The sequence below is a fragment of the Meriones unguiculatus genome, chromosome 3, assembly GCF_030254825.1.
Source record: "Meriones unguiculatus strain TT.TT164.6M chromosome 3, Bangor_MerUng_6.1, whole genome shotgun sequence".
NCBI lineage: Eukaryota > Metazoa > Chordata > Mammalia > Rodentia > Muridae > Meriones > Meriones unguiculatus.
Genome location: NC_083351.1, coordinates 139886303 through 139901343, shown reverse-complemented (window position 1 = coordinate 139901343; position 15041 = coordinate 139886303). Strand labels below are relative to the sequence as shown.

The window sequence follows — 15041 nt, the reverse complement described above, 5'->3', positions numbered from 1 at the left end:
TGCACATGATCTAGAGGCTTCCTGTCTCAATCACATGAAAGTCTGATATCGTTCTTCCTTTGCTTATCTTCTCCTGGCTGAAATCCAGGGTCTTCTTGGCTGACTTATCACTGCTATTTGTGCACAGCAGAATATTCTGGGTCCCTCATTTTTAAGGATTATAGACCAGACTCTAATTATCTCCATAGCAAGTGAAAATGGTGTTAATGAAGAGACTCACAACTGGTCAAACAGCAGAAAATAAGTATCAGTGGCACGCTCAGCCACAAAGGAGACAGCTAGATCACCCTTCATCCCCCCACCCCAATGCTCAAGAGATCATCACGGAAAAGTGTGTCAAAAGACTGTAAGAGCCAGAGGCCAGAGAGGACAGGGATGAAACAGTGTCTTATGGACACAACAGGAATGATGTGCCCATGAACGCACAGCAACTGTGGTTGCCTGCAGAAGACCTGCAGAGGAACAAGCCATCAGCCAGCATGGAGATGGGAGGGATTTATAAGTCCCACCACCTAGCTATGAACAGCTTATGGTTGCTGGCAGAGGAAGACTCAGTATTCTTCATGGCTGTGGCCCCTGATAGATGGACTGTGCTCCAGAGGACGGCCCTGCCCTCATGTGTATGTGGGCAGAAGTAATTGGACTCAGTGGATTATTTAAAAAAAAGAAAGAAAGTTGGGAGGAGGTTGGAAGTATAGGCATTTATCTGGAAGGTGTTATCCAAAAAGAGTTGGAAGTGGATATAATTAAAATATACTGTGTGAATGTATAAAATTCTCAAATAATTAATATAAATATATTTGTTTAAAAGATCACCACAGCACATTTCTCGATCTGGGAGCTGACGTGATCAAGAAGTTCAGTCTTGGGGAATCTTCCCCACACAGAGATGGAGAAGGAAGGAAGGAAGCAGCTCCCAGATTCTAAGAGAAGGAGAAAGGGGTCACAGCAAGGGATGCAGCAGAAGACCGCCTCAGCAGAAGGTACCCGCCTGCCTAGGATGACATCAGGGACCATAAGAGGGCCCTCCACAGAAAATAGGCCCCTCCATTAATAAAGCAGCTATCACGGTACATTTGGTGAAGTGGGAATAACCTTGGAAGGTTGAGCATTTTTCACAGTCCTCTGTACTTCTGGTCCCACGCTCTCCTCAAAGCCAACTTCATTGGAAGAGAAAGTGCATAAGTGAATCGACCAAGCAAATCCACTTGTACACCAGAATTAGGCACCAGGAGACAGCTTCCTAGGTGTTGATGCCACGTCTGGGTGCTCCCCATTTAAGTCTGAAGTCCCCTATAGTGAACCAGTCACAGCTGGTCTTTAAACTGTGTCTACAAACTCAGGGAAGGGGGGGATTTGAACGAACATAATGGCAATATCTTGGCAAGGGGTGAAATTGACGAGTTTACATGACTCATTTTATATTTTATTTCGTATTTTTCCAGCAACCTCATGATATTTTATTTTATTGGTAAATTTTGTTCTTTTTTGTTGTTGTTGTTGTTGTTGTTGTTTTGTTTTTGAGACAGAGTCTCTGTTTGCAATGTTGGCTATCCTGGAATTCACTCTGTAGACCAGGCTAGCTTCAAACTCACAGGAATCCTCCTGTCTCTGCCTTCTGAGTGCTAGGGTTAAAGGCATGTGCTAACATCATCCGCTATAAGTGTAACTTTTAAATTCAGACACATTTTTATATTCTAAATATTTAAAGGATTTATTAAAAATTTTTATTAGCCTAGAAGATGTAAAAATAAGAATCAAGTGAGAGGTTATACAAACAAGACCAGTTTTTCATGGCAATAAATTTTTAATTACATTTATTTATTTTTATTTATGTTTACTCTTGTGGTCAATTCTCTCCTCCTACCCCGTGGGACCCAAGGATTGAACTCAGGTCCTTAGGCTTCATGCTAGGCGCCTCTACCCACTGAGCCATCTGGCTAGCCCCATATTCCTTCTTGATTTTTCAGTTTAGCTTACACAGGAAAGAGCTTCAATGTGGCATCTTCATGTATGTATGGGCCATATCGTTCATTCTCTTCCATTCAGGACTCATTTTACTACTTGTTTTTCTTTGGCTGTATTAAAATTTTGGGAATAATACAACTTTTAAAAACAACCCTCACTTTTCCGGAGTCATGTTCCCTCTCTCAAAGGACAGTTGTCAAGGCCAGCTGAGGCCGCTTGCTGGCCACATAATTAGCTTCGGATCTGCCTCTGTACAGAATCTTTTTTTTCCTCAGGACAATTTTTTTTTCTTTAATTAATGGTCATGGTATATGCTTATACTAAAAATATTTTTAGTTCTTTATCTGAAATTCAAATTTTTAGCTGGTATCTTGTATTTTTATTTGCAAGATGTAACAACTCCAGTTAAGTTAGGGTGGGGAGAAGGTAATCAAAAGTCAAGACAACTGGGCTAAGGTGGGCTTTGGCTACAATCTCGAGGCCTGTGTGCATACAGTGAATAAATGGGTTAAATTTTCTTGGTAACCAGCAGCAAGTTACCATCTCTGAACTTAATTTCATCATCGCATGAAACAAGAGGATTTCACCCCAGGTCAAATGCTATGAGTTTCTTGGAGTTGTGAGTGTGTGCGTGTGTGTGTTACATATTCCAACTCCTGGAAATGCAGCTACGCCCTGCATGTCTGTCCATAATGCGCTATCCAATAATGGCTCCATAACATTATAGTACCATGATGTCATAGCTGCCCCCACTCCTACCCAGTACCAGAGAAGAAACCTAGAGATTTGAACAGGCTAGGTAGGAATTCTACCTAGCTTTGCCCTCTGAGCTTTGCTCTTGGCCTTCTTTGTTATTTTGTTTTGTTTTATTTTATATTATTTCATTTTTGAGCCAAGGACTTAAACTAAGCTCCCCAGGCATGCTGTGAACTCACTCTTGCCCAGGCCCGCCTCGTCTTGCAATTCTCCCGCCTCGGTCTCCTACAATTACAGGCTATGTGACCATGTCCAGTTTACTTGATTTATGTCCGTAGATTTTATGAAGTCTGCACAATGACTACTAACTTAAGGAAATGTTTTCAAGAACCTAGCTACAGTGCCAGATGACACAGGCCATCCTTCAAACAAGCACTCCTCAGAGATAACCATTCTTCAAGACGCAGAGTCAGTGGAACAAGGTAATTTTAACACATAAGCCCAACCACCCACTGTACCATTCAGCTAGTGTCTACAAAGCTTTAGACCATGATTCGGTCACTCACATACGTTAGCTCGTTTTCTCTTTACAATTCTCTCACATGGTAGAAAATAGCCCTAATTTGTAGACCTACTGGCTGAGACACGGAGAAACGTTCCTAGCCTTCGATTATGCTCACTGTTAATTGGAGCAGAGCTACAGCCCTGAGCATTGCCCCATCCTGCCATGACAGCAGCTCCTACACAGAGGAGCAAGAGCTGGAAGGAAGGACAGGGCAGGTTAACTGTTTTCTGACTCTAACCAGGCCCTCTAGCACTTCCCCCAACCTGTGTGTATGTGTGTGTGTGTGTGTGTGTTCCTTTAAACAAGAGTCTCACTCCATAGCCCATGCTAGCCTTGAACTCACAACAATCCTCCTGCCTCAGCTTCCCAAGTGCTGAGGTTATACATGTGAACTATCATACCCAGCTTAGAGTTTCCCCTGTGAGCTATACCCATGATGGTAGACATACCTAAAATATTAAGAAAACACAACACATAAAGCAGGGCTTAGAACCTCAAAGAAAACAGCGTTTCAAACAGCTATGGCTTTTATATTGTCTACTGATGCTTATGCACTTTATCTATTACTTAAACAACTTTTCTTAACTGCTTGCTTTACATACAGAACTCACTGGTTATGGTAGTCCCAGCTTTCTGAGATTTAACCCTGTGGAGGCAAAATACAAATTCTGCTTCTGGGTAAGCAATAAGTAGAGACACAAGTGCACGAGTTAATTAAGCAGATGCCTCGAAGGAAGAGAACAGCCTGGAAATGCAATGGGATATAGCGGGGTTGAGATGCACTCCATCTTAGGACGCTGTTAAGGGCTTATTGGAAAAACTGGACTTCAACTGGCTGTGGAGAGGATATTAAAGGCTGGATAGGAAGCAATGAGGATGGCCAATGGTTGAAACCACTCTAAGTGCCACACAGGAAGTGGCATTGAATAAAATCCGGAAAGAAAAGGAGTTTTACAAAGCAAAAAGAGGGGAATGTGCAAAGGCCTGAAGAAGTCACATTTATTTGTCCAGGGGCCAAGCAGATCACTATCTGTACCCCAGGATACAGTTGAAGAAGTGACAGGAGACAAGAATGAGAAGGTTGGCCTGCTGGGATGGCAAGGTGGCTCAGTGGTAAAACACATGGCCTGCGAGTGTGATGGCTGCAATCCCAGAACCCAGATAAGCGTCAAGAAGCATAGTGGCCTACCTGTAACGTCTGCCTCAGGAGGAAGAGAAAAGTGATCCCTACAGCAAGCTGGCTGTCAAGCCTAAGCGAACCAGTGAGCTCTGGATTCAAGCAAGACTCTGCCCCAATACACAAGGTGAAGAGTGATGGAGGAATGCATACAACGTTAGTCTACAAACATACACGTAAATGTGGATGGCCATGTGTACATGTGCCTGTGCTCATGCACACACACACACACACACACACACAAAAGAAGAGGAGAGAGAAAGTTGGTCTTGCCATCTGAGACAATGGAAAATCTTTGGAATGTTGGGGTGTTTAGTGGAGCTGAAAAAAACGTGTCAGGTGAAGCATTCATCCCAGTCGACGGGCAAAGCACACATCTCGAGAGGCAAGTGCACTAAAGCACACATGTCTGCGTCCAAGGGTGACTCCTGTTCTTAAGCAGTCCTCATCTCACCGACACCTCTCACTGACGATAGTGAATGGTGAGTTCAGACTCTTACAAGTCCGATTAAAGCGCTAATAACAAGTGACAACTGAATGCTAGCCCTAAACGGGGCATTTCCACCACTCCCTCCAAGGCTCAGGGACCATCACAGAAGAGGGGCAGAAAGAGTGTGAGGGCTGGAAGATGGGGAGAAGAGCTACAGAGTGCTTTCTCCAGCGTGACACAGCAAACATGGCCTCCCAGGAGCTGCCTGGCCCTGTCAACTAACACTGGACAACGAGCAGAGAGTGAGGGACTTTGGAGCACTCAGTCCTAAATAAGACGTCCTCGTCAAACCCCTCCCCTTAAGGCTTGGGGATCTACTCAAAAGAGAAGGCAGAAAGAGCCAGAGATGACAGATGACTCCAAGGAGGCCTGAGGTACTGATGAACTCAGAGCTGTGGTAGCATGCACAAGGCCTACACGGGTACAAGCTAGACCAGGCCCCAGCCCTGAGAGGGAGAAGTAGACATGGGGCCCACTCCTAACCAGGAGACTGCTCCAGTAGATACCTCCTGGCAACGGAAAAAACACATTCTCTAATGGACCGTTACTGGGTTGACACCAACCACACTCCAGGACAGGCCCTGTGCCCGGGAGTGGCCGGCCAACGCAAAACAAACGCCACAGTTTTGTTTCGTTAATGGAGTTTTGTTTCATTTTTGGTATTTTTAGAATCTTATTGGTCTTTTGATTGGTCTCTGTAGGATTTTTTGTTTTTGTTTTAAGGAGAGAGAGAGAGAGAATTAAAAAAACAAAGCTGGGTGGGTAAGGCAGTGGGGAGAACCTGGGAGGGGTTAGGGGAAGTGAAAAGATTGGCCCATGTGGCCTGATCCGCCCTGGCACACTATTGGCTACCCGTCCTCCTGGGGAGGGACAGTCACTGTGTTCAGTGAAGCATCTAATGATGAGCCCACCAGGCTCCGATGGGTACTTCCAAACCCAAGGCCACTTTGCAGACAGTCACGCGTGTACTTGAGCCAGTGCCAGAAAGGCAAGCCTCCTGACAGCCTGTTACACGGAGGGAGGAATGCTGCTTATTTTAGAACACTGTTGTTACTCAGGCATTGTGTAACTTGCAGCCAGAAGCATAGCTCAAAAGCAACACCCGTCCTAACATGAGTGTGAGTTACTGTTAAACCAACGCTGGGGCCGGGGAGAGGGTTCAGAGAGTAAGGGCACCAGCATGTAAGCCTGACAACTGAGCTCCATCCCTGGATCCCACAGTAGAAGGCAAGAGTCTCTGACTTCTACACACAGACATGCTTGAGCACGTGTGTGCAAGCACGCGCGCGCGCACACACACACACACACACACACAAAAAATAATAATAATATCAATAATAATAAATAAAATTTTTTAAAAATTAAAATAACGCCAGAAAAAGACCAAGAATATTTGAAAAATGTAATCAGGGATACTGCACAAATCTAATATGAGGTTTCTCTCCCAGTTAAATGAAAAACTCCTTTGCTCAATTAATCCTTTTAAGAAACGTTGTGATGGTCCAACTTACAGTTAGCATTTGAGTGGAACAAAAGATGATACTATGAAATTTTCCTCTTGTGCTAAAATGAACACACTCATAATTTATCAAGTTCATGTGTCTCTCAGAGTATGTAAAAGTGGTCCCCAAACTGAATATTCATGGTTCCTTTGGGAAATTTCTGACATGTGAAGAACTTAGAAATAGGCAGCTGTATTCATCATTTGAAAATTTTGTTTTGCTTAAATTCCAAAACTAGCTACAGTTATAGAGCTAGCTATAAGTTCTCTAACTGTAAAATTATAAGCTCACCAACCTATTAACTTCAACATCTGTCATTAAAAGTGGCTTCTGTGCATATCAATGTATCAAAGAACAAGACCCACGAACCTCAGATTCTCTCATCGAAGATCCTTAGAATTTTAAAAGATAAAATATAGACGTAGAGATTTTAAAGCTTCAAATCTCTTCAAAACGTCGTAATAATTTTCAGATCACAGCTTCATTTCCTCACACTCCCTGGTTGTTTTAATCACATAGTACTACAGAGCCAATAACCATTCTCAAGACTGGCAAAGGATAAAAAGTAATTATAACTGGTGGGTAACAGAGTGAACTATGTACCTGTTTAAAAAGAAAACCAGCCAGTCGTGATAAAATTCAACTGCAAAACAGTATCAATACATGTAAAAGATAATTTTGAAGTGTGGTCATTCCAGCCATCCAAAGAACGGGCAAACTACTTCAGAAAAGCTTAAAATGTAAGGTTAGTTCGTCACAGGTCAAAGAAAAAAAAAATCATGAACTTAAGTTAAAAATGCTGACATTTTTTTCTTTGTTGTTGTTGTTTTTTCCCTTGACTGCAATTTTAAAAACTAGCAATCTAGGCTTATAATGAAACCCTGTTGGAAGAGACATGAACCTTTCTCCCAGATAAGCACCTGAAGGGTCTTTCCCAAGTCAAATGGCAGAACTTGGGGAAACCCAAAGCCATCAATCTGCTTTGGAGCTTTCGGTCTAAATTTTACACAGGCCTCCCCACTAGCCACATATTTTCACAGCTCTAGAATCTAATATTAATATTGCCACAATCTCCCTCTTGATTACTGTTCCCAAGACATGTAGATGATGAGAAGAAAGAAAAACTATCCAGAGGTGTTGGACGGCCAAAGTCTCCCTTTGTTAGTTCAGATGTTCTTTTGGAGACTTGGTGGGGGTTTCTCTTACACTGGGGCACATTGCTGGGACACTTCTCCATAGGGTCTGCACAGCTTGGAGTGAAGACACCGGGGTATTGGGAATTTTAACACACAAAAACTTACAGACTGCAAAAATGTATCCTCATGTGCTTATGCTAAAAAGCATATGTCATATTTGCTCCAACAGACCTGCATTACTGTTGTGAGTGTAGATTTACTGTTAGATTTTTCAAGCCAACAGTGTCACCGTCGTCATTCTCTGGTATGGCCTGAGAATCTAGGTACAGGAATAAAATGACAATATTGTTTTAGCAGACGTAGGAAGCTGTGGCCCTGCCGATGTGTGAATATTTCTGGCTTTACTCCTCCTATTTCCTGTATGGACCTCTGACACCTCTATCCCCACAGCATAACCAAGGGAAGAAACGACACCACCGTGAATTCAGCCAGCTACTGTCCAAAGATATCGGAGCTGACAAAAGTCAGGTTTTACCTGGAGAAAAGTGCTGTGGAGCAAATTACACAAAAATCCCTGAAGGGCTTTGTGGCCGGCAGAAATGGCTTTACATCATTTAAATTTGATTCTGAGTACATGGCTTTCTCTTTCCTTGCTAGGAGGACTGATCTCATATGGTCTTAGATTCCCCCACCATGGCAGGCATTGTCTTCTTCAGCTCGTGGTTGGAATGAAACTAATTGAAGTTTTTGTGGCAACTGAGAAAAAAAAATACAAGAGAAGGAGAAAGAAAAGGGTTCGTGGTGAAGCAAATATCTTTAGAGGTTTCTCAAGAGAGAGGCAGATGGGCCTGGAGGGAAAGGAGACAAATAAAATGCAGGGCTCTACCTGAAAGAGAAGGGATCACCCAGAAGGGAGAGGTACCAGCCACAGAACTGCAGTAACAACCGGCTAACTGGGGGCAGCGAGGACACTGAGAGACCTGTGAAAAAGGTAGGAGTTTGCCACTGGCCTTCGGGGTACTGGAGTGTTCCTTGGCTTACAATGGCATGATGTTCTGATGAACCTTGCCAAATGGTATTGTTTACTAAAAATGTAATAGGTAGCAGGCTAACCCCCTAACTTAGCTGAGCCCATTCCAGCGTGCTCAGAACGCCAACATCGGCCTGTCAAACCTAACTTGAAGTCTGTTTTATAGTAAAGTGTTGCCTATGCTAGTGTAATGTATGGAGTGCCATTCTGAAAATGAAAGGCAGAACGGTACCACCATAGAGTCAGAAAAGCTGTAAGCCCAACTCTGCACTTGAGGGCTTGAGGGCTATATTGGGGTTATAGAATGCAATGCTATTGCCCTGACACTTATAAAACTTGGTGCAAAGCCTGGCCATGGGTGTACAGATTAGAGCAGTGACAGAAGGCAAGTTACTCTCCTTACATGAATACATCTGTTAGAGATTTTCATTTTCTACCTCAAAGATAGTTGTACAATTCTCATACTAGCCCAGAAAAAGAGAACATTGACTCACACTTTATAGATTCATAGGCATTTTCACATACTTGGTCTCTGGAGGGTTGAGGAAGGGGTACCCTTCCCATCCCTATCCTGTAGCCCACCCCATGACCATGACTTCATAGTGTGGGATCATCCTATCGCTTTTCTCAGAGTTGGCTGGTTAAAGCACACAGGTTTGGGGTAAGTCTCCACTCTGCTGAGAAAAGATAAGTGGAGGCTTGGGTTCTCAACCAAAACACACAGTTCCCCAAACCACATGCTCGCATACCCAACGATGGTCAAATGGGCATCTGTGGGCAAAAGACTCTACCGGGAAAGGACCATCTCCATAGCTGTCAAGATTCAACCCCATGATCAGCTGCAGGGAGGAGAGATGATATCTAGGTGGAGGGTATAGCCCAATGCTGGGGTGCTTGCCTAGTGCATGCATGAAGGCCCACCCTGAGCACACACACACAGAGACACACAGAGAGAGAAAAGGAAGGGAAGGGAAAGCTACGTCTCACACTCAGAATCAGCACACACACCTGCTATTTCCCTTTCGCCACCTGGCTGGGGGTGTCAGCTGACCCTGGCCCTTCACTCTACACTGCAGTCCAAGTCGATCCACTCCGTAGGTCTCTGGTGCTATCCGAGGCTGCACACAGCTGTACGTAGGACATGAAAACAGACTCTTGGGAGGTTGCTCTCCCAACAGGGAGCTGACCTTGGTTTCACAGGAGAAGATTCAGAAGGAAGGACTTAGAGCAGTGACCATATACTCTCTGGAAGGAACCTGTTCGAGCCCATGTGCTGCACAACTTGAGGATCTGATGGCACCCACGAGCCGCCATCTTGTCCTCAGGTCAGCGTCAGTGGACAGTCAGTGTTTCTGTCTAACCTGAAATCACAATAAGCAGAACTTGATTTCCTCCATCCCATAATGCTTCCCCTGTGCTACTAACAGCCTCTGAGGCCAGTGTTCTTAATGTGAAGCCTGTGGAATTTTAGGAAGACTTTAAAGAATACTTAGATACACACACGCATGCACATGCCCAAACTCTATGGCAAATGTCCATATTCCTGTATATGTTCTTTCTCTCAGAAGTCTTTGTTTCTCTTTAGCTCTCAAAAGAATTGGTAACCCCAAAACTTATTAAGAAACATTCCTTAGGGCCATAGAGATGGCTCAGAGGTTAAGAGCACTGGATGCTCTTCCAGAAGAACCAAGTTCAATTCCTAGCACCCATAAGGCAGCTCGTAACTGTCTGTAACCCCAATTCCTGGGATCTGACACCCTCACATAATCATACATGCAGGCAAAACACCAATGCACACAAAATTAAAACAAATAAGTCATTTAAAAAAGGAGAGGGAGCAGGGTGCAATGGCACACGCCTGTAATCCTGGCAGAGGTACAGGCAGAGGCAGAGGCAGGCAGATCTGTGTGAGTTCAAGGCCAGCTTGGTTTACAAAGCAAGTTCGGGACAGCCAAGGCTACACAGAAAAACCCTGACTCAAAAAACTGAAGAACAAGGAGGAGGAGGAGAAAGCATGCCACCTCTGGTGGCTCACATCTGTGAGCTCTGCTCTTCATAAGGCTTCCCTAGACTACAGAGTGAGTCCAGAACACCCTGGACTGCTGAGTGAGACTCTCTCAGAATGAAGAGAGAGAGAGAGAGAGAGAGAGAGAGAAAGAGAGAGAAAGAGAGAGAGAGGAGGGAGAAAGGGAGGGAGGAAGGAAGGAAGGAAGGAAGGAAGGAAGGAAAATGAAGGAGGAGAAGAAGAGTGAAGGAGGGGGAATAAAAATGAAGGAGATGAAGGTAAAGGAGGAGAGGATGTTGTAGAGCATAAGCCAACACCCACACACACATACAGGGGATGAGGACAGTCATCAGGGGCTCACAGAAGTCTCACTCTAGGTGTCTGATGCTTCAGAGCCAACAGACCCTAAACCAAGCCTCTGGGGTCAAGATGGGCTCTCAGTTTGTTCTTGATTTTTCATGTCCTGTCCTGAGAGAATAGAAGCCCTGGTGATGAGAAATGTGAATAAAGGGAAATGTTTAGAGGGGCACTAAACATTTGAGAGTTTATGACTATCGCCATTGTTCTAAGGGCAGGAAAACAAACAAACAAACAAACAAACAAACAAACAAACAAACAAACGGGGTTTCTCAGGACCGCAGCTACAGGGCTGTCATTTACTTTTGATATTTATTTTATGATGTATATCTGTTATTATCATTATTGTGAGTGCTACAAGTTTCTGATTATGGTTACCCATTTTACCAAAAATTGTACCTTCTTTCTTCCTTTAATATATTATCATGCACCAAGACACCCCAAATACTTTCTGGCATAACCTGTCCTACCATTCTCCTGTAAGTTTATTCTTTTTTTTTTTTTTTCTGAGACAGGAAAAAACCACATGCTCGCATACCCAATGATATATGTATAGCCTTTGTTGTCCTAGACTCACTTTGTAGCCCAGGCTGACCTTGAATTTAGAGATCCACCTGCCTCTGCCTCCCCAAGTGCTGGGATTATAGGGGCATCCCACCGTTCCCAGCTGTAAGTTTATGCTTAATGACAACCTCCCTGTCTTTAAAGCAAAAGTGTTCATGGGTCATCAACTTTCCCTGGGTAATTCAAATTCCTGCCAAAAGCTGTTTTCTCAAGGAGGGGAATTCTGTGGGACTAACTGCATTCTTCTAAGGAGCATCGTGAGCATGGCCTACTAGCTTCAGCTTATTTCTATAGCAAGCAAACAATTTCCAGCTTCACTTTCTCTGTTGCTATATCTCCACACCATAAGCTCTTGGACTGTGAGTTTCCAGCCCCTAGACTCACCCACAACAGAGAGACAGAGACGAGACACAGAGAGACAGAGTGTGCTTCCTCAGACCAAACCTTTAGTCTACAGTGTCTCACAAAATATGACCTGCAGACCACCCATATCACATTCATCAAAAACGTGTGTGTGTTCCTGCCTGCCTCCTCCCTGAAGGAAAACATGGAGGACCACAACTTAGGATGCTGTATTTACTAATAGGCCCCTACCTCCCTACAGGAAACTCTTAGACACACACATTTGAGAACCCATTATCCAGAAGAATTTCGTCCTTTCCAGTTTTTTTTTTTTTTTTTTTTTTTTTTTTTTTTTTTTTTTTTTTTAATAAAAACTGAACTGTTTCTACATACACTTGGTCGCCTCTGAGACCATCACCCCTGCCTCTTCCTAAGAAGTCTTCTCTTCTTGCTCCCTTTGGCCTCTTCACTTCTTTCATTTTATTTTTCGCCGTGTTCTGTTGCTTCTCCCCTCCCCAGGAGAGCTTTACTCTGCTGTAAGTGAGGAATAGGTTCGATATTTTTGCAACTAATTATCGTAGTTCTCCCCTCAGTTCTGTGGAAACTGGACCAGCTGGCTCTCTTGGGTGAGTTTTTGGCTTTTTTCTTTTTATGCTATTGCTTGCTTCCTTGCTTTGCTTTGAGACAGTCTTTGAATGGGGCTAAGCTAGCCTCCACCATTCAAGCCTTCTGCCTCAGATGCTGGGATTACAGGCATGCGCCACCATCCCTGGCTCCTCTGGCCATCATAGGCTGTTAGTTCTCAGTCTATGTACGGAAGAGCTGCGTCCAGAATGTGTTTAGGGTCCTAGTACATTGTGGCATTAGACTTCTTGTTCAAGGGCACTTGAGCATATCCTCAGGGCCCATTACCTCCTCCTTTCTCAGCTGCTCAAAGGAAACCTTCAGCTTCCACAACCCTGCCTTGCCCAGATCCAAACTCGCTTTACTATGTCCTGTCCAAGGAAGCCGTCTCAAGATTTGCAGGTTAAAGGAAAGGCTCACCCAGTCCAGAAATCCCCTCATCCCCTCTACTTTTTCCAGTTTTAAAAAAAGTACATGCACGGTTACTACAAGTGAAGTAAAATCAAATGCTATTTTACCATTCTAACACACACAAACAAATTTCTTCCTTCCTTTCTTTCTCTCTTTCTTTCTTCCTTTCTGTTTTTAAATTTTCCAGGCATAATAGCATGCCTCTTCTTAAATTTTATATACTTTTGGTTCATGTACATTGGTGTTTTGCCTACATGTGTGTCTGTGTGAGAGTGGCAAATCCCCTGGAACTGGAGTTGTAAAGCTGTCATGTGGGTGCTGGGAATTGAACCTGGGTCCTCTGGAAGAGCACCCAGTGATCTTAGCCACTGCGCTATCTCTCCAGCGCCGATGCTTCCATTTCTAATGGCTCACCTTTCTCACTCATCGTAAAATCAGCATAGAAGTCAAACTTTTAATCGTACTTTTCTAAGCAGCTTACTGTGTTTGCTGCTTTGGTAATGTAAATCTCCCATGACTGATTTCTAGCTAACAACCCAAGATCACCGAACAAAGAGTAAGAGGAGGAGATAGATGGTCAGGTACCATATAGTCATGCAGCACAGCCATTATATAGAAAAGCAACCACCAGTGACTTGAGCAGCTTCCAAAACTTCTGGAAATACTACAGTCTGCTCTTGCAAGCTAGCACAGATTGGTCTTAGAAGACAGCAGCAAGTGTCTCCGTTGGTACTTCCCCAAAGCAATTTTCTTCTCATGAAAGACACTGAAAGTTCACCTTACTCTCATCTTTTCGACAAATGAGGATTTGTTTTTGTTAGCAGATTATGTAAATAACCAATAAAACATTTTTTAAAAGGACGGGGTAACTATGCTCTCTTGGACTTCATTCATAGCCAACTCACTGGAAGTATTTATTTCACATCTTCTTCCATGAGGTCATGCACGCACAGTCCCCCGTTACTCCAACAACAACGTGAATGAAAGAGGATATGTAGCTCCCAGGGATGCAGTGAGAACCCGTGACCTCACCAGGGGTGCGGTGAGAACCCCTAGACATGTTACCTCACCAGGCTCTTCCTTGGTTCTATTTTCTAGGAAATGAGGAAGAGGTCACTGCTGACTTCAGTTTTACCAGAAACCAAATGGCGGAGAAAAGAAAGAAGGTCCCCGCTTACACCAGAAGAAGCTGTGGAGCATCAGCATAGCTCTGGACATCTCTTCCCAGGCAATTCACTGGCATCCCCAATCTACAGGGAAAGAAGGAGCGGGAAATGATTGGACCCTTTCTCCTTGATAGTAAGTCTCTTCCTGTGAGCTCCTTCAGAATAATATGGTATGCCTCTAGGTGCAGGCAACCCTTCAGCAACAGTTCTCAACCTGTGGGTCACGACCCCCCGGGAGTCACATATCATATATTTACAGTACAGTTCACAACAGTGCCAACCTTACAGTTATGAAGTAGCAACGAAATAACTTTGTGATTGGGGCTCTCCACAGCATGAAAAACCATATTAAAGGGTCTTGGGCGCGTTAGGAAGGTTGAGAACCGCTGCCTTAGAGGTTTTAAAGAAGGCACCTTATGACAGTGGGATTGAGCTGAAAATGCTTACACCCTTAATCCAGTCATCTCACTCCCAGAAACTCATCTCAAGGAATGAATTCTGGGCAAAGGAAAATCCTCTTCCATGTGTGACTGTCAATCACAGCAGAGAAAGGGTCACTGCAGCCCTGTTTCCATTTGCTGTCTTGGAGTTTGGGGACTGGTAGGAGAGAGCTTCATTTAAAGGCTCTCAGATCACTTAATGAGAAACCACTGGCTCCATGTCATTTCAGGGCTTGTATTTCTAATCTCACGGATTCCTGGACTCCATTCCAGGGTTATGGTATGAGAATGAAGGCGCTCCGTGTGGCTTTGGTGTCCAGCCAGAACCAGACTAATGAACCTCACAGCAATTGTCTGTATCCCAGAACAGCACGGCAGTTCCTAGCACAGACTGTCCAGAGATTGCTCAGAGCATTCGAGCAGCTGCTGGGGTGAGCAGGCAGGCGAAGACAGAAGCCGGGTTTTTTTCTGGAGCCTCCCTCCCCTTCCCTCTAGCCACTCCTGTCTCTAAGACTCCCATCTCTCACTGACTGCCTCACCCCCTAATATTGCTGCGGTGCCTTCCAAC

The 15041-nt window shown here is 44.2% G+C and overlaps 1 protein-coding gene across 3 annotated transcripts in view; it reads right to left on the bottom strand.

The window, feature by feature from the left end:
* The window catches only part of Rhoh (ras homolog family member H), a 36053-nt gene that overhangs the window by 17787 nt on the left and 3225 nt on the right, over nucleotides 1–15041 (bottom strand). The window contains exon 2 of one of the 3 annotated variants that reach the window (XM_060380663.1): nucleotides 14046–14117. The exons of the other annotated variants lie outside the window; for them this stretch is intronic. The gene's annotated coding sequence lies outside the window, so the exon portion shown is untranslated. The remainder of the gene's footprint in view (nucleotides 1–14045; nucleotides 14118–15041) is intronic. 3 annotated transcript variants of the gene reach the window in all.